Source organism: Dermochelys coriacea, chromosome 28, assembly GCF_009764565.3.
Source record: "Dermochelys coriacea isolate rDerCor1 chromosome 28, rDerCor1.pri.v4, whole genome shotgun sequence".
NCBI classification, from domain to species: domain Eukaryota; kingdom Metazoa; phylum Chordata; order Testudines; family Dermochelyidae; genus Dermochelys; species Dermochelys coriacea.
The window spans coordinates 4,126,695-4,154,100 of NC_050095.1; the positions used below are offsets into that span (position 1 = coordinate 4,126,695).

A 27,406-nucleotide genomic window follows, 5' to 3' on the forward strand; every position below is an offset into this window, starting at 1 on the left:
ACAGAGATGATACAGACAAACAATAGGGAAATGGAGACTCCAGTGATAGAAGGAACACAGAAATGAGGATTACACATCCCAGCTATTGATAAGTGAGTGCTTGCCAGACAGGACGCATTCAAACTAAGCTTCCTTTTACATCTTCTAGGCACTTCCCTTTCTCTGGAGGCGATAGGCATTATCAGGAGAGGATTGTATTCCTAACAGCCCAATAGCAGCTTATTTCCATGTGACTAGCTTGGGATGTGAGGAGGTGACTGGTTGCTTCCCAGATTATGGCTGCCTCTGTTGCTTAGCCAGAGGCCTTAGCCTAAGAACAGGGACTCCGACTGTCACAGTGAAAAAAGGCCTTATACAGTCAGACAGTGATTTTGATTCTTTCTTTTATACCTCTAGAACTAGCTAAATAATAAACATCAACTGAAATTCTTAGAGTCTAGGCCTTTGCAGACAGGCCTGAATATCTATATCCTAATAGTGCATAAACATCCCCAGCAAATCACAAGGACATGTGGCACAGGCTCTTGTGTTACAGCAATCGCAGTCGAAGCAACCCCCTTGCCAATGCCCGTCACGGCAGCCTTTCCATCAACTCCAGGCTCGTGATTTGATTCTTTCCAACACTTCTGTCTAAAGAAGCCTTTTCCTTAGCAAGCTATTACTTGGATTGCCAAGGGAGGTCTCTTCTGTTTCCTAGGTAGGCATAGGAAAACATGAGCAAAGGAGACCAGAAGCCACACAGTAAGGCACCACTGGGAGTTGAACCCAGTATCTCCTTTTTACTAGACAGGTGCTATAGCCAGCTAAGCCATGGTGCCTACCTCGAGAAGGTGCTTTCAACTGTTCCACTTCATAGAATCATAGAATATCAGGGTTGGAATAGACCTCAGGAGGTCATCTCCTCCAATCCCCTGCTCAAAGCAGGACCAAGCCCAACGAAATCATCCCAGCCAGGGCTTTGTCAGGCCTGACCTTAAAAACCTCTAAGGAAGGAGATTCCACCACCTCCCTTGGTAACCCATTCCAGTGCTTCACCATCCTCCTTGTGAAAAAGCTTTTCCTTATATCCAACCTAGACCTCTCCCACTGCAACTTGAGACCATTACTCCTTGTTCTGTCATCTAATGCCACTGAGAACAATCTAGATCCATTCTCTTTGAACCCCCTTTCAGGTAGTTGAAAGCAGCTATCAAATCCCCCTTCCTTTTTCTCTTCCCCAGACTAAACAATCCCAGTTCCTTCAGCCTCTCCTCATAAGTCATGTGTTCCAGTCCCCTAATCATTTTTGTTGCCCTCTGCTGGACTCTTTCCAATTTTTCCACATCCTTCTTGTAGTGTGGGACCCAAAAATGGACACACTATTCCAGATGAGGCCTCACCAATGTTGAATAGAGAGGAAAGATCACATCCCTCGATCTGCTGGCAATGCTCCTACTTATACAGCCCAAAATGCCGTTAGCGTTTTTGGAAACAAGGGCACACTGTTGACTCATATCTAGCTTCTCATCCACTGTAACCCCTAGGTCCTTTTCTGCAGAACTGCTGCCTAGCCATTCGGTCCCTAGTTTGTAGCGGTGCACGGGATTCTTCCGTCCGAAGTGCAGGATTCTGCTCTTGTCCTTGTTGAACCTCCTCAGATTTCTTTTGGCCCAATCCTCTAATTTGTCTAGGGCCCTCTGTAGCCTATCCCTATCCTCCTGCGTATCTACCTCTCCTTCCAGTTTAGTGTCATCTGCAAACTTGCTGAGGGTGCAATCAATGCCATCCTCCAGATCATTAATGAAGATTTTGAACAAAACTGGTCCCAGGACCCACTCGTATGTCACTCTTCTTGAGACCGCCTGCCAACTAGACATGTAGCCATTGATCACTATCTGTGGAGCCCAACGATCTAGCCAGCTTTCTATCCCCTTTATGGTCCATTCATCCAGCCCATACTTCTTTTACTTGCTGGCAAGAATACTGTGGGAGACCGTCACAGCAACCTCGGCTCAGTTGTGAGTCATGGTAACCTTTCCATCAGCTCCAGACTTCTCATTTGCCACTTTCCAAGTGTGGTGAGGCGGCTGCCCCACACAGGCATGAGAAAGGTTAAGGCAGCCTTGGAAAGCCTGCGCATAATCCAGCCAATCAGGAAAGGATTTATTGGGAGAGCCAATCAGGAGAAAGCTTGCTGGAGTAGTCCAAATAATTCCCAGGATGGCCAGCAGGAGCTGCCTCAGTGGTGAGACATGCCCCATTACACCAAGACTTAGCCACAAGGAAGGCTCTCTCTGTCTTGCACAAGCACTTAGAAGGATTGCGTTGACAGGTCTTTTCTTTTTATGAAAAGAGATACAAAATAGGAGCCAACAGAGACACTAGGTTCAGCAAGGAAGAACTGACAGGCCAAGCTAGGCTCTCCTGGTTCGTAGGAAGGCTCTTCAGCCAGCTCTTCCCAAAGATCACTATCTAGGGGCCTTTTAACAGCCACTGCAGATGTTCGCCACAAAAGAGACAAAGAGATGCCAAAGTAGAGTTCTCCACTGCCTGCAGACGTCAAGCTACCGGGAGTTCTGTGCACAGAGTCCTCTGCTGGTGGAAAAAAGCTTTAGTAGTGTGGTAGAGACTCTTCTGACACCAGCCGTGGTCATACAGTGTTTAGACCTCTGTGTTGTGGCTTCAACATCCACAGATGCAAGTTCAGTTGTGGGGACATTTTTCTTGTCTCCACATTTGTCTGATGCCTCCTTTCAAGACTTGTCACCAAAAAGACCTGTTTCTTTTGCAAGCAATGTACAGCTCGACAAAGGCAGTCTTCTCCATTTCCTCAAATGATCGCCAAGCTGTGGGGAGAGGAGACCCATTCAGCCAGGCACCACTGGGTGCTGGATCCTGACTCTCCTCTTTACTCAGCTTTTATCTGTTAGGGGGTTTTCCTTCACCCCCTGCCCTGGTTCTTGTCACACAGGCAGAAATCAGGAGACCAGCAGTCAGAGAGAAGGCAATCAATGTTTATTGGGGTTAGTTTCAAGGAAGAATATCCATAGTCCACATGCCAGGTGAGTCTGTTTCCCAGTGTTGTGTTCCCAGGTCTGACATCACAGAGCCTTTATCCGTGTCCCTGTATCTCCCTCCTCTTTCTTAGGAGGCCCAAATATATCTGCAGTGTACGCCCTTGGTCCCACCCCTTACAATTTATGGTCATGTTCTGTTTTGGGGGGTTGTGAGTGTGGGGACTTGGTACCATCTCTTTTCTATGCCATGGGAGGGTAAGAAGTGAGGTTGTGTACTGATCAAGGCCAGGCTGTTCTTTGGCTTTTAGTGTGTCCTATGTCTCCGCCCACCCCGCTCCTTGGTCCTCCCAACTGGTTGCTTTACCTTGGTTTGAGAGGGGAGCCATGCAGCCTTCCAGTGTATGCTCACATATTACACTCTCACCATACCTTTAACTCGATCCCTTCACTTTTCCATTGTAGTTACAAACCCATCTGGCTGGGCAGAAGCAACATACAGTTTCTTTGTTCTTTGTTCATACATATTAGCAAGGATATAAGAGTATCAAAAATCAAACCCAAAATTCGATTGCAAGCTAACAAACAGACCTATATACTAAGAGGGCCTTGGTCAGATTAGCCGCATTGCCGCTCTCTGGGACTTTTCTTCTAACTGATCCACTTTTCATCTATGACCATTAAAGGGAAGGTGAAAGGAGAGAAACTCTCCATTTCCTGCAAGACCTACAGAGATTGCACTGTCAGGGTCTCTGTGCGCAGACACACCCAGCGAATCACAAAGACGTGTGGCACAGGTTTTTGTGTTGCAGCAATTACAGTCCAAGCAACCGCCTTGCCAATGCCCGTCACAGCAGCCTTTTCATCAACTCCAGGCTCATGGTTTGACTTTTTTCCAATGCTCCTCTGCAGAGAAGCCTTTCCCTTAACAATGGATTAATCAGATTACCGATGGAGGTCTTGTGCGTTCTCTAGAAAGACAGAGTCAAATGTGAGCAGAGGTGGGCATAGAATGATGGAATCATAGGGTTGGAAGGGACCACAAAAGTCATCTAGTCTAACCTCCTCTTCTCAGCCTGATGTTGTTTAACATCTTCATTAATTACCTGGATATAGGAATAGAGAGCATAGTGATCACATTTGCAGATAACTTTGCCAACTATTTCTCTGAGTTGGTTGAAATCCACCTTTCTGAAGTCCAGTGCTCTTGTTTTGCTCTTCTCATATCCTCCTTTCCACAGGATCTTGAATTCTATCAGATCATGATAATTTCTCTCCTCAGTTCCCCACCACCCTCACATGCCCAACTAATTTACCCCTGTTAGTCAAAACCAGATCCAAAATGGATAATCTCCCGGTTGTTTCCTCAGCTTTATGAATCAGAACGTTGTCCTCTATGCATGCTAAAAATTTTCAGGCCATATTACATTTCGTTGTAATAACCTTCCAACAGATATGTATCCTAGTATAGACACAAATCAGACCTCAAAAATTAGAACATTCAAAAACCAGTTGGAGAACACTTCTGTCTCTCTGGTCACTCAATTACAGACCTCAAAGTGGCAATACTTCAACAAAAAAACTTCAAAAACAAGACTCCAGAGAGAGACTGCTGAAGTGGAATTAATTTGCAAACTGGATACAATTAACTTAGCCTTGAATGGAAACTGGGAGTGGATGGGTCATTACACAAAGTAAAACTATTTCCCCATATTTATCCCCCTCTAACCCTGCCGCCCCCGTTTCTCAGATGTTTTTGTCAATTGCTGGAAATGGCCTACCTTGATTATCACTACAAAAGGTTTTTCCTCCCTCCACCCCCCTGCCTGCCGCTCTCCTGCTGGTAATAGCTCACCTTAAGTGATCACTCTGCTTACAGTGTGTATGGGAAACATTGTTTCATGTTCTCTATGTGTATAAATCTCCTCACTGTATTTACCACTGAATGCATCCGATGAAATGAGCTGTAGCTCATGAAAGCTTATGCTCAAATAAATTTGTTCGTCTCTAAGGTGCCACAAGTACTTCTTTTCTTTTTGCGAATACAGATGAACACGACTGCTACTCTGAAACCTAGGATATTCTGATATTCTTGTCCCACAGACGCATAAAAACTTTGCAGTCCTTCCAAACAAACAGTGAATATATGAAAATATCCAAAATTGTTATTTAGAAGGCTCTGAATGTCTACCAGGCTAGTATCCCCTGTAATTCAGTCTATTAGTGCAAGATGTGAGCAGGACATCCAAGGCCTATCACTTCCCTTTTTAAGCTCATCTTTACTTTGGTGTGCAAATGTTCTCTTCCATATTGTACTGTATTACTGTATTGACCACCAAAGTTTCTCTTTGTATTCTCTGCTTCCATACTTATTCAGAACCTTTATTATCTCAGCTGCAATAAGTTCTGATGTTTCCTCTTTAAGTTTGTGTCTTCAATTAAACCTGTGTATTTTGTCAAACTCCCCTCATAAACTTTGAAATGCGAACAAAGAGAGGAAGTAATTTCACATATCTGTGATTCAATGCTCCGACAATGACATATATTCAACATTTTTCAGGTTGTCAATTAGTTCATTATTGCCCATGGAGCAAAAACATTTGCAACTCTTCTTTCACACTTTGTCTGTGCACATCAGCATGAGGACTAACGGCACTTACTATTCATTTCTGCTTTGTAGTCCCTCTGTCTATAGCTTGGTACCAAAAGCTTGATCTGAAGTCTTGCTATGAGTGCTCTTCTCATGAGAGACTAAGGGTAAGTCTTCACTAACCTCCGGATTGGCGGGCAGCAATCGATCCAGTGGGAATTGATTTATCGCATCTCATCTAAACGCAATAAATCCAGACCCGAGCACTCTCCCATCAACTCCTGTACGCCAGCGCTGCGAGAGGTGCAGGCAGAGTCAACGGGGGAGTGGCAGTAGTCAATTCACTGTGGTGAAGACACCACGGTAAGTCAATCTAAGTACATCGACTTCAACTATGTTATTTACATTGCTGAAGTTGCCTAAGTTAGATGGCTCCCCCCCACCCCAAAGTAGACCAGGGCTAAGAGACTTAAGCAGTTTGCATCCCAGGTTCCAAGTCCAGAAGAGAGAATTAAAATAATGTAGTCTGACCTCTTGTATAACAAACAGGGAAAGATTAAGAATGAGCTCTCAAAACTGGATACTCTCATAAAGAACCAACCTTCCACACAAACTTCCTCGTGGCTGGACTTTACAAAAACTAGACAAGCCATTTACAAAACACACTTTGATTCTCTACAAAAGAAAAAGGACACTAAGCTATCTAAACTACTATATGCCACAAGGGGCCACAACAATGGTTCCCGTAACCCACCCAGCAATATTGTTAATCTATCCAACTATACTCTTAGCCCAGCGGAAGAATCTGTCCTATCTCGGGGCCTCTCCTTTTGCCCCTCCACCCCCACGAACATGATACAGTTCTGTGGTGACCTAGAATCCTATTTTCGACGTCTCAGACTCAAGGAATATTTCCAACACACCTCTGACCAACATATTAACCCACAGAGACCTTCCTGCCAACACTACAAAAAGAAGGATTCTAGGTGGACTCCTCCTGAAGGTCGAAACAGCAGCCTGGATTTCTACATAGACTGCTTCCGCCGACGTGCACGAGCTGAAATTGTGGAAAAGCAGCATCGCTTACCCCATAACCTCAGCCATGCAGAACACAGTGCCATCCACAGCCTCAGAAACAACTCTGACATCATAATCAAAAAGGCTGACAAAGGAGGTGCTGTCGTCATCATGAATAGGTCAGAGTATGAACAAGAGGCTACTAGGCAGCTCTCCAACACCACTTTCTACAAGCCATTACCCTCTGATCCCACTGAGAGTTACCAAAAGAAACTACAGCATTTGCTCAAGAAACTCCCTGAAAAAGCACAAGAACAAATCCGCACAGACACACCCCTGGAGCCAGGACCTGGGGTATTCTATCTGCTACCCAAGATCCATAAACCTGGAAATCCTGGACGCCCCATCATCAGGCATTGGCACCCTGACAGCAGGATTGTCTGGCTATGTAGACTCCCTCCTCAGGCCCTTCGTTACCAGCACTCCCAGCTATCTTCGAGACACCACCGATTTCCTGAGGAAACTACAGTCCATTGGTGATCTTCCTAAAAACACCATCCTAGCCACTATGGATGTAGAAGCCCTCTACACCAACATTCCACACAAAGATGGACTACAAGCCGTCAGGAACAGTATCCCCGATACTGTCACGGCTAACCTGGTGGCAGAACTTTGTGACTTTGTCCTGACCCATAACTATTTCACATTTGGTGACAATGTATACCTTCAAATCAGCGGCACTGCGATGGGTACCCGCATGGCCCCACAGTATGCCAACATTTTTATGGCTGACTTAGAACAACGCTTCCTCAGCTCTCGTTCCCTAATGCCCCTACTCTACTTGCGCTACATTGATGACATCTTCATCATCTGGACCCATGGAAAAGAAGCTCTTGAGGCATTCCACCATGATTTCAACAATTTCCATCCCACCATCAACCTCAGCCTGGACCAGTCCACACAAGAGATCCACTTCCTGGACACTACGGTGCTAATAAGCGATGGTCACATAAACACCACCCTATATCGGAAACCTACTGACCGATATTCCTACCTACATGCCTCTAGCTTCATCCAGATCATACCACTCGATCCATTGTCTACAGCCAAGCGCTACGATATAACCGCATTTGCTCCAACCCCTCAGACAGAGAGAAACACATACAAGATCTCTATCATGCATTCCTACAACTACAGTACCCACCTGCTGAAGTGAAGAAACAGATTGACAGAGCCAGAAGAGTACCCAGAAGTCACCTACTACAGGACAGGCCCAACAAAGAAAACAACAGAACGCCACTAGCCATCACCTTCAGCCCCCAACTAAAACCCCTCCAACGCATCATCAAGGATCTACAACCTATCCTGAAGGACGAGCCATCGCTCTCTCAGATCTTGGGAGACAGACCAGTCCTTGCTTACAGACAGCCCCCCAATCTGAAGCAAATACTCACCAGCAACCACACACCACACAACAGAACCACTAACCCAGGAACCTATCCTGCAACAAAGCCCGTTGCCAACTCTGTCCACATATCTATTCAGGGGATACCATCATAGGGCCTAATCACATCAGCCACACCATCAGAGGCTCGTCACCTGCGCATCTACCAATGTGATATATGCCATCATGTGCCAGCAATGCCCCTCTGCCATGTACATTGGCCAACTGGACAGTCTCTACGTAAAAGAATGAATGGACACAAATCAGACGTCAAGAATTATAACATTCAAAAACCAGTTGGAGAACACTTCAATCTCTCTGGTCACTCGATCACAGACCTAAGAGTGGCTATACTTCAACAAAAAAGCTTCAAAAACAGACTCCAACGAGAGACTGCTGAATTGGAATTAATTTGCAAACTGGATACAATTAAGTTAGGCTTGAATAGAGACTGGGAATGGATGAGTCATTACACAAAGTAAAACTATTTCCCCATGGTATTTCTCCCTCCCCGCCCCACCCCCCACTGTTCCCTGATATTCTTGTTAACTGCTGGAATTAGCCTACCTGCTTGTCACCATGAAAGGTTTTCCTCCTTCCCCCCCCTGCTGCTGGTGATGGCTCATCTTAAGTGATCACTCTCCTTACAGTGTGTATGATAAACCCATTGTTTCATGTTCTCTGTGTGTGTGTGTATATAAATCTCTCCTCTGCTTTTTCCACCAAATGCATCCGATGAAGTGAGCTGTAGCTCACGAAAGCTTATGCTCTAATAAATTTGTTAGTCTCTAAGGTGCCACACGTACTCCTTTTCTTTTTGCGAATACAGACTAACACGGCTGCTACTCTGAAAACTGGAAATTGAACATCCCCAGAATAACTCTTTGAGCAGATCTTTTAGCAAATTATGCAATCTCAATTTAAGAATGGTCAAAGATAGAGAACTGACCACGGCCCTTGGTAAGTTGTCCCAATGATTAGTTACTCCCATGGTTTAAAATATACATCTTATCTCTAGTCTGAATTGGTCTCGCTTCAACTTCCAGCCATTGGATTATATTAAACCTTTCTCTGCTAGATTGAGGAACCCAGTATTAACTATTTGTTCCCCACTTAGATAGTTATTGATTGGGATCAAGTCACCCCTTAACCTTCTCTGTCTGAAGCTAACTAGATTGAGCTCCTTTAGTCTATCCCTACAAGTTGTGTTTTCTAATCCTTTTCTCATTCAGCTAGATCATATCACTACAACTGCTCCTGCTCTAGGTGGGTTTCAGAGTAGCAGCCGTGTTAGTCTGTATCTGCAAAAAGAAAAGGAGTACTTGTGGCACCTTAGAGACTAACCAATTTATTTGAGCATAAGCTTTTGTGAGCTGCAGCTCACTTCATCGGATGCAATCGTCGGATGAAGTGAGCTGTAGCTCACGAAAGCTTATGCTCAAATAAATTTGTTAGTCTCTAAGGTGCCACAAGTACTCCTTTTCTTTTTGCTCTAGGTAGATTCATAGATTCATAGATACTAAGGTCAGAAGGAACCATTCTGATCATCTAGTCTGACCTCCTGCACAGTGCAGGCCACAGAATCTCACCTACCCACTCCTATGAAAAACCTCACCCATGTCTGAGCTATTGAAGTCCTTAAATCATGGTTTAAAGACTTCAAGGAGCAGAGAAGCCTCCCTCAAGTCAACCATGCCCCATGCTACAGAGGAAGGCGAAAAACCTCCAGGGCCTCTCCAATCTGTCCTGGAGGAAAATTCCTTCCCGACTTCTAATATGGCAATCAGCTAAACCCTGAGCATATGGGCAAGATTCACCAGCCAGATACTACAGAAACTTCTTTCCTGGGTAACTCAGATCCCATCCATCTAATATCCCATCTCAGGGGATTTGGCCTATTTACCCTGAATATTTAAAGATCAATTACGTACCAAAATCCCATTATCCCATCATACCATCTCCTCCATAAACTTATCAAGTAGAATCTTAAAGCCAGATAGATCTTTTGCCCCCACTGCTTCCCTTGGAAGGCTATTCCAAAACTTCACTCCTCTGATGGTTAAAAACCTTCGTCTGATTTCAAGTCTAAACTTCCTGGTGGCCAGTTTATACCCCTTTGTTCTTGTGTCCACATTGGTGCTGAGCTGAAATAATTCCTCTCCCTCTCCTGCATTTATCCCTCGGATATATTTATAGAGAGCAATCATATCTCCCCTCAACCTTCTTTTGGTTAGGCTAAACAAGCCAAGCTCCTTAAGTCTCCTTTCATAAGACAAGTTTTCCATTCCTCGGATCATCCTAGTAGCCCTTCTCTGGACCTGCTCCAGCTTGAATTCATCCTTTTTAAACATGGGAGACCAGAACTGCACACAGTATTCTAGGTGAGGTCTCACCAGTGCCTTGTATAACGGTACTAAAACCTCCTTATCCCTACTGGAAATGCCTCTCCTGATGCATCCCAAAACTGCATTAGCTTTTTTCACAGCCATATCACATTGGCAGCTCATAGTCATCCTATGATCAACCAATATTCCAAGGTCCTTCTCCTCTTCCGTTACTTCTAATTGATGCGTCCCCAAATTATAACTAAAATTCTTGTTATTAATCCCGAAATGCATAACCTTACACTTCTCACTATTAAATTTCATCCTATTACTATTACTCTAGTTTACAAGGTCATCCAGATCCTCGTGTATAATATCCCGATCCTTCTCCGATTTGGCAATACCTCCCAGCTTTGTATCGTCTGCAAACTTTATTAGCACACTCCCACTTTTTGGGCCAAGGTCAGGAATAAAAAGATTAAATAAGATTGGTCCCAAAACCGATCCCTGAGGAACTCCACTGGTAACCTCCCTCCAACCTGACAGTTCTCCTTTCAGTAGGACCCGTTGCAGTCTCCCCTTTAACCAATTCCTTATCCACCTTTTGATGTTCATATTGATCCCCATCTTCTCCAATTTAACTAATAATTCCCCATGTGGCACGGTATCAAACGCCTTACTGAAATCTAGGTAAATTAGATCCACTGCATTTCCTTTATCTAAAAAATCTGTTACTTTTTCAAAAAAGGAGATTAGGTTGGTTTGGCACGATCTACCTTTTGTAAAACCATCTTGTATTTTGTCCCATTTACCATTGACTTCAATGTCCTGAACTAATTTCTCCTTCAAAATTTTTTCCAGGACCTTGCATACTACAGATGTCAAACTAACTGGCCTGTAGTTACCCGGATCACTTTTTTTTCCTTTCTTAAAAATAGGAACTAGATTAGCAATTCTCCAATCATTCGGTACTACTCCTGAGTTTACAGATTCATGAAAAATTCTTGCTAATGGGCTTGCAATTTCAGGTGCCAATTCCTTGAATATTCTTGGATGAAGATTATCTGGGCCCCCCGATTTAGTCCCATTAAGCTCTTTCAGTTTTGCTTCTACCTCAGATATGGTAATCTCTACCTCCATATCCTCATTCCCATTGTCATGCTACCATTATCCCTAAGATCCTCTTTAGCCTTATTAAAGACTGAGAAAATCTATTTGTTTAGATATTGGGCCATGCCTAGATTATCTTTAACCTCCACTCCATCCTCACTGTTAAGCGGCACCACTTCTTCTTTCTTAGTTTTCTTCTTCTTTATATGGTGATAGAACCTTTTACTATTGGTTTTAATTCCCTTTGCAAGGTCCAGCTCTACTCGACTTTTAGCCTGTCTCACTTTATCCCTACATGTTCTGACCTCAATTAGGTAGCTTTCCTTGCTGATCCCTCCCATCTTCCACTCCCTGTATGCTTTCTGCTTCTTCTTAATCACCTCTCTAAGATGCTTGCTCATCCAGCTTGGTCTACAACTCCTTCCTATGCATTTTTTCCCCTTTCTTGGGATACAGGCTTCCGATAGCTTCTGCAGTTTTGATTTAAAGTAATCCCAGGCCTCCTCTACCTTTAGATCCAAAATCATCCAAAATCAATCAAAACCTTGTTGCAGATTTATTTTTGTTAATCCTTCCATTTAGTTTGAACTGAATTAGCTCATGATCACTTGAGCCAAGTGATTGTCCCCTACAACCATTTCTTCTATGAGGTCCTCGCTACTCACCAAAATTAAATCTAAAATGGCATCCCCTCTAGTCGGTTCGGCAACTACTTGATGAAGGAATCCATCAGCTATCGCATCTAGGAAAATCTGAGCCCTCTTCTTATTACTAGCACTGGTCCTCCAGTCTATATCTGGGAAGTTAAAGTCTCCCATGATCATGCAGTTTCCATTAGTATTTACTTTATTAAAGACATTAAAAAGGGCTCTATCCATATCCAAATTAGATCCCGGAGGTCTATAGCACCCCCCAAGCACTATCTTAGGAGAGGCTTTACTAGTTTTCTTCCCCAATGTAATTTTTGCCCACACGGACTCTGTCTTATCCATTGCATCGCTTCTTATTTCTTTACATTCTACCTCATCCTTGATATACAATGCTACTCCACCCCCTTTACCTTTGTTTCTGTCTTTCCTAAAGAGCACATACCCTTCAATACCTGTAGTCCAGTCATGACTACTATTCCACCATGTTTCTGTTATCCCTATAATATCTGGTTTCACTTCCTGCACCAGTAGCTCTAGTTCCTCCATTTTGTTACCTAGACTCCTCGCATTGGTGTACAAACATCTTAATTTTTGCTGTTTGGACTCGCTCACATTTTGTACCCTATTAGGCACAGTCATTCTACAGCCAATATAGCCTATTAGACTAGTATCCACACCGCCCTCACTCCTTATATACATTCTCCTACCCACGGTTGTATCCTTTCTTACTTCATCTTCTTCCCTCTCAATGCTAAAATCTGGTGTGGAGATTTTCTGGACATCTCCCATCCATCTCCCCCCAATAACTAGTTTAAAGCTCTATTTATCAGTTGTGCCAGCCTCGATCCTAGAAGTCTATTTCCTTCCCTACTCAGATGAAGTCCATCCCGAGAGAACTGACCTCTGTCTGTGAATGCCTCCCAGTGGCCATACATCCCAAAGCCCTCCTTATAACACCACTGCCTAAGCCATCTGTTGACAGTCATAATCTTGTCAGACCTTTGTTGCCTTTCTCTAGGAACAGGAAGGATCCCGCTAAAGATCACCTGAGCCTCAATTTCCTTAAGCGTCTTCCCCAGCCTAGCAGAGTCTCCCTTAATACTTTCCAGCGAGAATCTAGCTGTATCATTTGTTCCCACATGAAGGATAATTAGGGGATTCTTTCCCACTCCCTTTAGGATCCTTTTCAACCTCAGTTCTACATCCCGTATCTTAGCACCTGGAAGACAGCACACCCTTCTATTCTCAGGATCAGCTCTAGTTATAGGCCTGTCTATTCTTCTCAAGAAAGAGTCCCCGATCACATAGACCTGCCTTTTCCTGGTGACAGTGCTATTCTCCAGTCTCTCCCCTGTTCCCTCTGGCTGCAAGTTCTTTCCATTCCTATTTTCCCTTACAATCTTCTTCAACCCATCCTGTATCCTCCTGGGGCTCATATTTGGTGCAGTCTCCCTTGACTCTTCCCCTTTTTCTATAGAACTAGCCTCTCTTCTCTTCTTCCTTACCCTTCCACCTTCAACAAGTACCTGCTGAGCCCCTTCTTCATTTTCCAACTCTGCAAACCTGTTCCTAAGCTTTATTTCTCCTTCACTAGCCCGTCTTTTTCTCTGCCTGGTTCTTTGAGTCCACACAACATGTTTCCACTGACCACTTTCCTCACCCAGTCTCTCCTCAAAATTCCCCAGCCCTGCTTCCATCTGTGAGTCTGAGCTTTTCCCTTCAGATACCTCATATCTTTGCTCCATCATCTGCTCAAACCCCTTCCTAAACTCAACCAGACTTTCCACCTGCATCTCCAAACCTCGGATCTTTTCCTCCATCAGCTCTATCAGACGACATTTCATGCAGAAAAAACTCTTACCGGTTCCCCCCTCCAGGATCATGTACATACCACAGCTTCCACATCCAGTCATCCTCAATGTGTCTTTCACTACAGGAGTCACTCCCACAGCTGCCTCTGTATCTGTCATCTCCTTCCCACCTAACTCCTGTTAATCTGGGAAACACAAGCCACACCAAAAAGACCACAAACACCCCAGCAAAAGCAAACCCCAAACAATCACCACAAGACAAACTCCCCTTTCAAACTCCCACTCAAACTCCCCTGTTTAGAGCTCTGTTTGCTAGCTCCTGTGCCACTGCAGCTGTCTGTGCCACTGCCTGAATGGCTGGCTACCTTGATAGGTCAATGTTCCCGGGCCCTCATGGCCACCCCACTCCCTTTGAGCTCTCCTACCAAATGGCTCATTGTGGCTGCCAGAATCTGTGGGCGGCTCATTGTGGAGTCCTGCTTCATGCACCATGTCTGAGAATGAAAATCATAAATCAAGCTTTGCACAAACAAATGCAGCAGGACGTGTTTTTGTCCCTGCCCCAAAGCAGATGGCTCAATGGAGAACTGCCATTGAGTCCTGGGTAATACTCCACTGCCCTTTTACCTTTTTTGCTTCCTAAACTCCTTCCCAACCTTGTGGGGTCCCAGAGCGCCGTACCGAGCCTGTGCCGAGATGGCCACACTGCAAATTTACCACCCCACAGCCCAAGCCCTGGGAGCCTAAGCTGGCATGGGTCAGCCCTGGGTGTTTCATTGCAGTGTGGACATAGCCTAACATTATGTCTACACTGCGATTAACACACCCAAGTCTCTCTTCTCAAACCCTGGATCAGCTGATTCGGGCTTGTGCTGCAGGTTTATAAAATTACAATGTAGATGCTTGGGCTTGAGCCTAGCCTCTGAGGCCACATGAGGGGTGAGGGTGTCTGAGCCCAAATGTCTACACTGCAGGTTTTAGCCCCGCAACCTGAGCCCCAGGAGCCCAAGTAAGATGATCCAGGCCAGCCGAGCTGCAGGGCTTTTATCACATTATAGATGCTCTCTAAAGGTATGTCTACATTGCAATGTAAGCCCAAGGTTAGTAGAAGTCATGTAAGCAGCCCCAATACAGAAACATAATCTATGAGCAAAAGACCCATCCCCAAATAAGCTGGGCAATGTTCTTTTCCCTCAGGTTCTTCAATCCAGTAACCAAATTTCCTTTAACATGAGCCGTCCCCATTCTGAACCCCACTGACAGATGTTGTCCTTAGTCAGTGCAAGCCCAGAGGTGCATCTTTAGAGTTAACCTCCCATCCTGGGTGGAAAAGAAGAAAGCACCATACTCACCATGCTGTCTAGAAACTCACTTATCGCTCCAGAGCCACCCTGTCCTAAAGTGGCCCCGGCCCCGGCCCCGGCCCCGGCCCCGGCCCCGGCCCCGGCCCCGGCCCCCCTATTCCTCAACCCACTTGGCTTTAGAACCCATGTCTCCTGCCTAGCAAGTGCTATTCAGTTGAGGGTGAGTCCCACAATTGGGGTCTGCCAAGCACAGTTCTGCTGCCCTCAAGTCACACAACAAGGATAACAACCCTTTATTACTCCTGCCCCAATAACAAGGAGACTGGGAATACAACACCAGCCCAAAGTGATCATTTCAGCAAGCAATCCCATCATGCTAAGCACCTAGACACAATGGCTGTGCCCATGCAAACGAGATCAGCTCCAGAAGTCCTCTTCCACAGCTCATCATTCGATGTCAGGGGAGAGCTCATTCAGACCCTGCTTACCTATTTAATATAGAAATTTCCAACATACTGTAAAATCCACATGCAGACCCACACATGAAACCTTGGAAGACAAACTTCCTGAGGGGGTTTGGAGCACCTGCTGCTGGAGGGAAGGAGGGAGCTGTGGGTTGGGATTGAGGAGCAGCGTGAGAAGGAGCGGGCTGTGGGTTGGGATTGAGGGGCACTGGAAATAGGAGGGGGATGTGAGTTGAGAGAGAGGAAAAGCGTGAAGAGGAGTAGGTTCTGGTTGGGAGTGAGTAGCAATGTGCATAAGAGGGACTGTGGGTTGGGATTGTGGGGCACTGGGAATAGAGAGGACATGGGTTTGGGCTGAAGATCATCCTCATTTGGGGATCCAGCAGGACAGGGGAAGGCAGCAGGTGATTCTAATTCTTAGGGATATTTTGAATGTTTGTGTGTGTGTGTGTGCAGAGGAGGAAGATGCTATATGCTCCCAGAGGCCTTCATTCCTCCAGCCTGCGAGGACAGAGAGAATGTCACGAAATTGCCCTTCAATCCCACATACAAAAAGGCCCTTTTTAGGAAAGGAAAAGTCCTGAAGAGAAAAAGTAACCTCAAAGAGACAGATATCGAAGCCCTTTGTGACTAGTTTATCACCTGACCAGGGACTTGAACCCTGGACCATCAGATTAAAAGTCTGATGCTCTACCAACTGAGCTAGCCAGGCTCACACTTGAAAAAGAGAGCAAGTTGGTGCAGAGGAGAAACTGGTCAAGAAAAAGAGCAGGAAACAATAGGGGAAATCTGCTGCTCTCACTCTCTCTCTCTCTCTTCCCAGCCCTAGCCTGGCCTGGGAATAGTGCTGGTTAAGAAGAGGGAAAAGTATCTGCATCTACCAGCCTTTTATAGCTGTACAAGAATCAGGCACAATAAAGAGATACCCGTCTGCAAGTGCCAAATGGCTGGATTGGCTTGCAACCTGTAAAAGTCCATGGTACACTGGGATATAAAGTCAAGTGGACATCATCGTTATTTCAAAGGGATAATAATAGGAAGGATCACAATTGACCAAGTAGTTACATACAGAGATCATTGGCTATTCATGCGCATTAGTGTCACTGTGGACTGAGCTTTCTTCTTCTCCGTCTCCCTTCTAAAACATCAGAAGCACCTTGAGCACGGATGTGGTTCCTTCTGATGCCCACTTAGATGTCAGGCTACTAGGAAAGTGTTTGGAGACTGTGTGAAAATCAAAGCTCTGTCCAGTGACTAATAGCAAACTGTGAGCATGTTCCCACTGTGCACCTTAAATCCCAGGATATAGGCCTTTTTATACAAATAGACCCTTGCAAATAATTTAAGGTTTTGCTTGCTAACTAGCCAAACCAAAATTATAACAACAACAACAACAACAACAACATTTCAGGTTGACTCAAGATGAACTTTTTAGAGAAAAAAAGAAAAGGAGTACTTGTGGCGCTTTAGAGACTAACAAATTTATTTGAGCATAAGCTTTCCTGAATTCATACGATGAAGTGAGCTGTAGCTCACGAAAGCTTATGCTCAAATAAATGTGTTAGTCTCTAAGGTGCCACAAGTCCTCCTTTTCTTTTTTGCGAATACAGACTAACACGGCTGCTACTCTGAAACCTGTTTTTAGAAAAAGTTGCCTGAAAAAGGCTAGTATGAATGACAAGGTTGCACTTGGCTAGTAGTCTAGTGGTTAGAATTCAACATTCTCACTGTTGTGCTCTGGGTTCAATTCCTAGTCAGTAAAAGGAATGTTTCATCAACATGAATCAAACTTTTCTAGAGCCTCAGAGCACAAATTAGGCATGTTCCCACTGTGGACCATTGGTACAAACAGAACTGTGCAAATCATTTGTTGTTTGGCTTGCTATCTAGCCAAACCAATAACCTATTAATCATTATAATAATAATAATAATAAAAATAATAATTCAGGTAGACTCCAGATGAATTTTTTTCAGTTTCCTTGTTGAAACAAATCATTCGCCGACTCCTGCAGCCCCCTAACACACCCCCAGCCCCACCATACCCTATGCCCAGAGTCCAGCAACCCCCCCCCGACATCCCCACCCATATCCTGAGCATCAAATGGGAGCTCGTGAACACACACCACACATTCCCACCTGCACCCCTTGCACAAAATGGGATCTGCCCCAGGTAAGTGATCCAAACCCCAACCATCTGCCCCAACCCTGAGCCCCCTTCATCACCCTAACTCCCTCCGAGTCCCTGCACCCCCAGCCCTGTGTTCAGTGCACCCCCACCCTCAGCTCAGTGCAGAGAGAGATGAAGAGAATGTGCTAGAATCAGGGAGAAGGTAGGTACCCACTCCATGTGGGCAGGGGCAGGGGTGGATCCTCTTTACCCCCTACCCAGCCCTGCTGTGCTTGCAGTTTACCCCCAGCCCCTCCCTTGCTCCAGGGACCAACTCTAGCTTTCCTAGGAAGGGCCATTTACTGCGTGGGACTGAAGGGGAACTTCCTCACATGCCCACTGGCCTTACAGTCTGGAGGAAGAAAGGCCTCTGGGTCTACAGCAAACCATTCAGTGTCAACTTGATGAGCAAATGTAGGCCTGGCCAGAAAGACCAGAGAGGCCTTGAGAAAGGGAGGCAAAAAATTGTCCACCCAGGCTCTTTCACACCGGAAGTCAGAAATGGAAGCCTCTAAAACTGAGTCCCTTGTGCTACTGTAAGCACTAGCCCAGAAGGGAAACAAAGCTTCAAAGGCTAAACTACAGCTCTGTCTGCCAAGGGTTCATTTTTTGGGACATGATATTTCAGCTGGAGAGAGGCACTTGTCCTCTTCACGAGTACAGGCCATTCTCCAGGTCCCTAGGCCAACCACTAAAAAGCAAATGAGTGGCTTTTTAGGCATGACCGGGGACTGCTAACAATGGATCCTCGGGTATGCAGCTATTGTCAAGCCCCTGCAAGACCTAACCCTTGACAAGGTCCTAGAGCCCCTTCCATCTTCCTGTGAGGCCAAAGCAGCCTTCACACAGATTAAAGAAGCTTTTCCCCAATGGGGGTTAGATCCCCAGCCTTGGGCTTACCAGACTATCAGAAACCTTTTACTCTCTTCTGCCATGAGAAAAAGCGAATAGCCTTGGGGGTCCTTTCTCAACTCATGGGGATAAGCAATGGCCCATTGCATATTATAGCTAACCTTTGAACCCTGTGGCGGCTGGACTCCCTCCATGCCTACAGGCAGTAGCAGCGGCCACCACCCTTGTGGAGGCTTCTGCTATCCTTGTCTTGGGATCCACCCTAGGTGTTGCAGTTCTGCGTGCTGTGACTGCCCTCCTTCTGAAAAATGCCACCCAGCATCTCTCTAACTCCAGACTGACTAAGTATGAAATGCTGCTTTTAAATGCCTCCAATGTAACTCTTACCCTCTGCCCTCTTCTCAACCCCGCCTCCCTACTTCCCACTGCGGCTGATGGAGAGCCTTATTACTCTTGAACCGTATCAACAGAACTCTCCACCCCTGGAATCAACCTGAAAGACACCCCACTCTACAATCCTGACCTATCGTTCTATGTAGGTGGGTCCTGTCATAGAAATTCTGCTGGCCAACTCGTGGCTGGCTGTGCTGTTTGCTCCCAACATGAGCCTGTTGAGTCCCACTCCCTCCCGGGAGCACACTCAGCCCAAGTTGCGGATCTTGTCTCCCTTGCCCATGCCTGTACTTTGGCCAAGGACAAATCTGTTACTATCTATACAGACTCCCGTTATGCCTTTGGGGTAGTTCATGACTATGGGCAGCCAAGGAAACACCATGGATTTCGCACATCGGGGGGGGGGGGGCGAGGTTTAGTAATGGGCCTTTTGTTGATGCTCTTCTCTCTGCCCTTCAACTTCCTTCTGCCATTGCCATTGTAAAATGTGTTGTCCACCAGAAGCCTTATGATAATGTTATCAGAGGAAATGCTTTGGCAGATGCTACTGGCAAAAAGGTGGCCCTTTCCGGGTCGCCGGCTCCATTTGACTTTGTTTTCCTTATTACACAGTCCCCCTCCATGCCTGACTCCCTTCAAGATTGAGCTCTTAGGCAAGAGTCAACATCAGAGCATGAGAAGGACAGCTGGAGGCTGGATGGATGTTCTTTACATCCTGATGCCTTGTGGCATTCCCCAGATGGCCACTTAGTGGCACCCAAGGCTTTGCTCCCCTATCTTGCTCACGTGTCCCATGGCACTGCGCACGTTAGCAAAGCGGGGACGATAACATCAGTACTGCAATACTGCTATGCCCCCAATTTTTCCATCCTGGCACATCAGTACTGCAGTTCCTCTCCTATCTGCCTAGTCCACAATAGCGGCAGGCCAGAATGGACACAATCAGCTGCGCACTCCACCCCGTGGGGACCCTTTGTGAATATTCAGATTGATTTTATCAATATGCCAAAATGTTGTTCTTATGAATATGTCCTTGTTTGTGTTTGTACGTACTCTGGATGAATAGAGGCCTACCCTTGTGCCAAGGAGGGGAACCAGACGTCCTGATAAAATCAGGACTGTCCTGTTTTTTAGTTCTTTGTCCCACGTCCCGTTTTTTTTTTTGCTTCGGCAACTCGATTCTGGCTGCTTCTCCCATGTGTCCCGATATTTTGTTTGTTTCATCTGGCCACCTTAGTGCCAAGGCCGATTCCATCACAGTGGTTAAAAGACTGTTAAAAGACATAATCCCCCTGTTTGGTCTGCCCCTTTCTATTAACAGCGATTGTGTTACCCATTTTACAGGTCAAATTATGCAGCACATTTCCAAGGCCCTTAACTTTACCCGACACTTGCATTGTTCCCATCACCCCCAGAGCGCGAGGGTGGTCGAGCGTAAAAATGGGGAATTGAAGAAAAAATCTCTAAGATCTGTGCTGAAACCAGCCTCAAGTGGCCGGATGTCCTGCCCCTTACCGTCATCTATCTAGAATATCAGGGTTGGAAGGAACTCAGGAGGTCATCTAGTCCAAGCCCCGATACATGAGAAGCACACCCTTATGTAAACATGGCCTGTCCCCACATGAAATCCTTATGGCCAGGCCTATGAGAATGCCAGTATCCCCTCCCCCATCCCCTTATCAATTGGATTTGCAACTAAACAATGACACTGTTATGACATCCTGTCAGATGCTGTGTTGTTGCATTAGGTCTATTCACTCACAGGTGAAAAGTGCCCTGCCTGAACCAGCTGATACTCCTTGCCACCTGCTACAGCCTGGAGATTGGGTCTACCTTAAGGTGCACCAGAGAAAGACTTCCCTGGAGCCTTGCTGGAAAGGTCCCTACCAGATCCTGCTGACTACCCGCACAGTGGTCAAGTGCAAAGGACTTGTCACTTGCGTCCATGCCTCCCACTGCAAAAAGGCAACACCGCCTTTGGACCCGGACTCTGTGGACTTCCAACAGACAGACTCAGCCCTAGGGGGTAACCAGAATAACAGCACCAGTGACGCCTCTCCAGACCTTGGAGAGGAGCCTAGATACAACCTCAGAAAAAGAAGATAAACCTCCCGTGATCCACCTTCACAACCAGCTGATGCCTCGGGCCCGCTGGTAAAGGGGACACAGGAAAACCCAAGCCAGAATAATTGCCTTCAAAGTCCAATGGAGAGACTAGCACCCACTGGCACCCAACCGCCAGGGCCAAACCCACAGCCAGAAGAAGGGAGTCAGCCGTGGTGAGAAAGTGGCTCATGCCCTCTGTGTGGTTCATGTGTGTAACTATGTTCTTGCTACTATTGATGAATTTTCATGATGCTGTTATGTTCTTTTGGATGCACAAGACCACCAGCAATTCATCAATGAAAACCCCCTTTGAAGGACCAAATAAAGTGCCAGTAACCTCTCCCTTGTATGATGTTAAACCATGGACGTTCGAAGAGAGGAAGAGCAACATCCGCCCTTGCTAGAGCCTAGGTACAGAATTCCTGACTACCAAAGATATAAGATTTAGCTGGTAGACAAGCGGAATATTGTACATTGGCAGGGAGGAACTTGTGGGACCATGACTTGGGAATGTGGTAGTAATGGGTATTGGGGTTTATTCCACAGGCTGCGCCCCTGTGTTTTTGGACAAGTGGCTTCACCATGCACTCCTCTCCCTAACTACGTTCCAGACAATGAATATCAAATCACCCTTGCTATCACAACCATCACCCCCACCATCCCTTCCTCCATTAACCTCACCTTCCCCTCCTCTTTTGCCACCGCCCCCCAACCTACCCAAATATAGACGATATTGCAGATTCTAATGAAGCCCAATGGCCAAAACCTTCACATTTAAGGGATTTATGGACATTTTGCTCCGAGAAATTATTTTTTAAGGTTCAGGACTGTTGATATGAGTGAATGATAGAGTGGAGAACAGATGGGTTGGTGGAAATAGAAATATATAATATCACTGCAACTGAGCCCCAAAAGCCAGAAATTGAAATTGATGGGGCCCATAGTGGGACAGAGATAATGGCCATTCCCGGAATGTGTAGCATGGTAAATAAAAAAGGCCCTTATTGTTATTTGGTCACCCAACTGGTAAATAATCCAACAGATACCCAAAGAGTTTGTTCTGCTGCTCAAAAAATTACCTGTACTGAAAATAGCCCAATAACTAATAATTTAAACTGTACCATATTGCAATAAACCTCGTCCTCTGCTATTGATGCTGAGGCTTCTCAAAAGTATATGAGGCTGTTCAGCCATCAAATGTGGTACAATACTTCATCAAAGAGAGAAGGGTTGGAGTTTCGATGGACTGTAATTAATGCTACACTAGGGACTATAAAATGTACACTGGCCTTATCTAGTTTTCTGATGACCTCTATATATCCTAATAGTTCACAAGGGGCTGCCATTAGGTTAGCACAGCAGCGGACCTGGGTTTCTGCTAGAAAGTAAAGGGACTTGGCTGGACACCTGTGGGATGGTGCAAATAGTGTGGCTGCAATCTGGAATATCCATAAAGGTCAGCAACATGAGGAAAAATTGGGACAGTTGGAAAAAGCCACAGGCCTAATTACTGGAGCTCAGCTAGCCCAGGTTCAGGCTGGTGTTGGTGAATTATATGTTATCTCCGCCCTTAGTTGAATGACCCAAAAACTGTAAACAGAGATGGTACTGGAGATCACCGAGGCTGGAAAGGCACTGTATTGGGATGTGGCTTGCTCAGAGGTTCAGGATTTTCTGAATGAGCAGCTCATGGCTATTCAGAAAGATCTTGAACATCAGGCATAGCCTACTGCCCTTAAAGGCCTACTGCCCTCAGGAGTTCCATGAAATCTGTGGCCATGAAGACATACTTGGAGGTTTTCTGAATGGAAATACAGATGTTCGCAGTCCTCCTTCCAAGCATATGGGCCAATCAGAAGGATATGGGCTCCCACCTACCGAATCCTGCCGGATCCATGGGGAGGATGCATGTGGGATTGGATAATTCACCGAGACCTTTGGGAACTTAAACTACCTGGTATGCCCAACCGATTTGTAGTCAGTGCTCCTGGAAGAATGCCTGACAGTTGGGTAGGGATTGGAAGCCAATGGACGCTCTGGCAATTAGAAACCCCTCAACTTCAGTGTGTAGGTAAACTAAAACCAGCAGAGGTTGTCACTTTTTATGACAAGATTTCTTGGGAGGTTATGGGACATGGAACTACCCTGACAGGACACCTACTTTTCCAAGCTAATAATAGCTGGCTGCATGTTAAGGCTACTACCTTGAATTATGGACATTTTAATCTCACCACAACCACAGGCAATCATCTCATTTATTGGCCTGCAGATCAAATTCTACAATTAGCACTAAGCTTCCAGATACCCTTTAAATGGACTACTTTAGTACCTGACCCATTCCAAAATGTCCTTTCACTCCTATTGGAGGTTCAGAAAATTTCCAAATTACAGGCACAAATTCACATGTTCCAGAATATGTATCCAACCAAAAAGAATGCCTTTTATACTGCCTAGAGAATATGTACTTTGCGTACCAAGACTGATGTATTGTGTTTGGTGACAAAGGCTATACAATAATCCCAACCACCTCAAATTATCACCATGGGAATGTTATTGCTTTTACTGCTGTTTACCATAGGATTATGTAAATGCATTTCTAATTGCATAGGCCAAAACAAAAATCTGCTAACCTCGATTCAAGAAAGCAGGTGGCACTGATGATTGTAAATGAGATGTATGATACAGTTTGGGCAGAACAAGAGGAAGAAGAAAAGGAGAAAATTAACAGGCTCATGAATTAGGAAGTTCAGACCGAGATGGTGCCGAGTAGGCACCAAAGGGGGGGATTGTAGGAGAAAACTTTAAGCAGGCCAAAGACTTTGGTCAAGCCAAAGTGTGTAGGTGACAGGAGGGCATGGAAACTTTCCATTGTAAGGCAATTTGCAATAGCACATCTTGAGAAATGTAACCGCAACAGCTAGTGTTAGGAAAGTCCTTCACCATAATAGTATAGCCTGTCAATAACAGGAAAACTTGCCTTCACTATATTCCTAACAAGGTAAAGTACTGTTAAGTTTTCTTCTTTGGGGGAAAAATACTAATGTGGAAGTGTGCTTGACTAATTGTGGTTTTCAGCTGTATAAGCTTCTGTATTTCCTCCATTTGGAAGAGCAGCTACACTGTGGCTGACTCTCCCTGCATACGCTTGTAATAAAGTGGGCCTGACCTCAGGCTTGTTCTGATCCAAACACAATGCGTGGTTAATTGTCCACAACAACCACCAAGACTGCAGCTCCTTTGGTGAGATTTCCAGCTGCCCAATACTGCTGGTATTCCAGGGAAGCAATTCTTGACTTCAGCACGCATTTATCTCAGCCCCGTTCTGTGTATCACAGGTTTCTCTAGGAAAGGGCTGTGAATGGTTCAGGGTCCAGTGATCCTCAATCAAATCAAGGTAGAACCTGATCATCCTTCCCCTTTCCCAGGTTGTAGGAGGAGAGACATTTAAAAGAGCTCTCTGAGCTATAGCACATGGCTAAGTAAAGAGAAAAAGCCACCCCGGTAGTGCCCTATGGCTCATCCCTAACCCTTGATGCTGCTCTTTCTATAGAATGTGAAAGGAGAGGAGGCAGTGCAGGAGTCTTCTGGGGATAGAGATCGTAGGCTTCGAGAGAGACAGATTTTCTGAGACATCAGACAACTGTAAACCATGCAGCCACCTTCTAAATCAGGGGCCTGTTCCAGCCCTCAGTGTGGGCTACCGGAATTCCTCCCACAGAGCAGGGTGCCCACAGGTTACAGCCTGTAAATAGACATGTGAAACTAACTCCTGCTCTCCCTGACAGGGCCTCCTCTAGACCAAATGGTACCCCAGGCAAGAAGCATCTTCGGGACCCCCCCTCCCCATGTTCAACCATTGAATACCTTATTTTTATTGCATTTGTAGCTCATTTTCTTATTTGGATGCCCAATTTGGATGCATGGTTTTCTTTGTCTTCTAAGATGATAAATTTACATGATAGGATCTGTACATCTGTGTTTATTCATGCCATATAGAAGCAAATAAAAAAATCATTTCCTTTAAGTAAATGGAAACTTTTAAACTTGAACAGGAACTGAAACGTACTAACAGGATGGACCACTCTTAAATAGTTTGACACTAAGAGACAGCATTAGAGTGTTAACCCTAGTCCTTTAGTTCAATGGTCGCTTTTCTCGCCTTTCCCCTCATGAACCGAAGCGCAGCTTTAGAGAGAGCCCAAAACTGGCCAATTGCGTTTTCAAGTGATCAAATAGCAAGCAAGGTCAGTCTTGCATTGGCCCTCAATTGGAGCTATGTTTTAATGCGCCTGAGCTTCAAGATGAGACACAGAACGCCAAAAAGAAGCCAAGTAGGTCAGCTGGAAGAGCATTAAGCTGAAATTGTAGAGGTTCCTAGTTCAATCCCAGGCTGTGGCATGCTTTTTCATCCGTCTTTGTGCAGGAGAGGGCTGTTTTCTGGAAGTGCAGCGCTGCCTGTATCTGCCACGAGTCCCTCATTTCAGGCTCTGCAGCAGGAAAAGACAGCGTAGGCTTGTGCACCGAGTTGGCCCACCTGAGCTTTCATTCTTCTCTTGCTCTTTCTCAGCAAGGGAAAGAAAAAGAAGCTCTTCTTCAAGATGGAGTCACAAGGGCCGACGTAAGGGCCAGCTGAGCTATCGAAGGGCTGCCACCACTTTCTCTAGGTTCTCCCATGGGGGTATGCCAGGGCGTGGGGCGGGGCAGAGCATTAGGATGGAGTTTCTGTAGTGTAGTGTTTATCACCTTTGCTTAACCTGGAAAAGGCCCCCGGTTCCAAACCAGGCAGCAATATGAGAGTGTACTTCTCCCAGCTCCTCTAGCTATCCAGCAAAGTGCTCCTCCTTCTGCCACTGGCCTGTTCCTGGGATAACCCCAAGACATTCAGGACAGAGGGTGGTAAAATGAGCTGAGAAAGTGTCTTTGAATCAGCTGGGGAAAGCGGGAGGATCTAGGCCATTGGCCTTGTGGCTTGGCCTCCTCTGCCCTTGGAGGTTGGTCTAAAGAGGCCGGCTTGTCTTGCTGGCCTCCTTTGCATGACTTGCCAAAGGAGGAAGTGAGGAGGAATGGGGCAAAAGAGGAAAGTCATGCTGAGGAAGGCATGGAAGAAGCTGAGCAGGTAAGTGGGGTTAGTAGAGCATCACCTATTCATTCTTCCAAACCCTGGGGAGGTGCAGTTGTCTGCTGGGAGGTAGAATCCTGTGCCTGCCTCCTGGTTTCCCAGGGATGGCTCCTTGCAGTCCAGGAGATGAAGGGCGATAATGGGTGAAAGGAAGAGAAGCAAAGCTGAGTCCGAGTGGGAAGGGGCCAGCACTCTTTTCTGGCCAAACTGGGGGTGTGGTGATGGGCTTGAGAGGCTCCCAGCCACATGTGGGGCAGTGAGAGCCACTAGGCCTTTGTGGCTGACCCAGGGGCGTGATTGATGGCTTTGGAGACGGGGCTGGCTGGGAGCAACTGGGATCCAGGAAGCCCCGGCCTGCCCTTCCGAGGGCCGAACCCATGGTTGTGCGGTTGGCTGCTGAGAGGCAGAATTCTGTGCCTGCCTCTTCGCAGCCCAGGGATGGCTCCTTGCCTCCCAGGAGAAGAAGCGGGATTGTGGGTGGAAGGAAAAGAGTCCAAGTGGGTTCCCTTCTGGCCAAGATGGGGTGCTGTGATGGTCTTGGGAGTTGCCTGCGAGCCATGGGTGGACTAGTTCCACTGAGAACCGTGGCTCCTTTCTGGCCAACTTGGGGGCATCATTGATGACTTGAGAGTGAGGGCAGGGGACTGGCTGTGAGTGAATGGGATCCAGGAAGGCCCAGCCTGCTCCTCCAGGGGCCAGCTCATCTGCTTCTCTCCTGCCTTGGGGAGCCCAGACTTAAGACTGCCCAGCATGTGCTGCAGCTCAAGCATTAAGCCTTCCTGTGTGGCCTGTACTGGAGATGACCCTCAATTGCTGTGGGATCCTGTTGGGGGAAAATCCTGACTGCAAATAATTCTGGCAGATTAACAAGTTGGGTCCAATGGGGCAAGCTGGAGCCTGGGGACTTATTTCTCTGGCCAACAGGTCAAGCTTTTTTTCTCTATGTGGGGGAGGCGGCCGCTGAGATTCTCCCTTCCCGCTCCCTGCGCTGCTGCACCCTGAAATTCCTGCAGCCAGTAAGATGAGCCAGTAGTCCAGAGAAAGGAGGTAAGGGGTGGTCCG

General features: G+C 46.1%; 1 protein-coding gene and 2 non-coding genes across 8 annotated transcripts in view; 1 reads left to right on the forward strand and 2 right to left on the reverse strand.

Annotated features, from left to right (window-relative positions):
* LOC119849376 (zinc finger protein 420-like) overlaps nucleotides 1-27,406 on the forward strand; it is a 3,142,523-nt gene that overhangs the window by 1,456,813 nt on the left and 1,658,304 nt on the right. The window lies entirely within an intron of this gene.
* On the reverse strand, nucleotides 745-818 carry TRNAT-AGU. Its single transcript has one exon. It is a non-coding gene; the product is annotated as a tRNA-Thr (tRNA).
* Nucleotides 16,347-16,419, reverse strand: TRNAK-UUU. Its single transcript has one exon. It is a non-coding gene; the product is annotated as a tRNA-Lys (tRNA).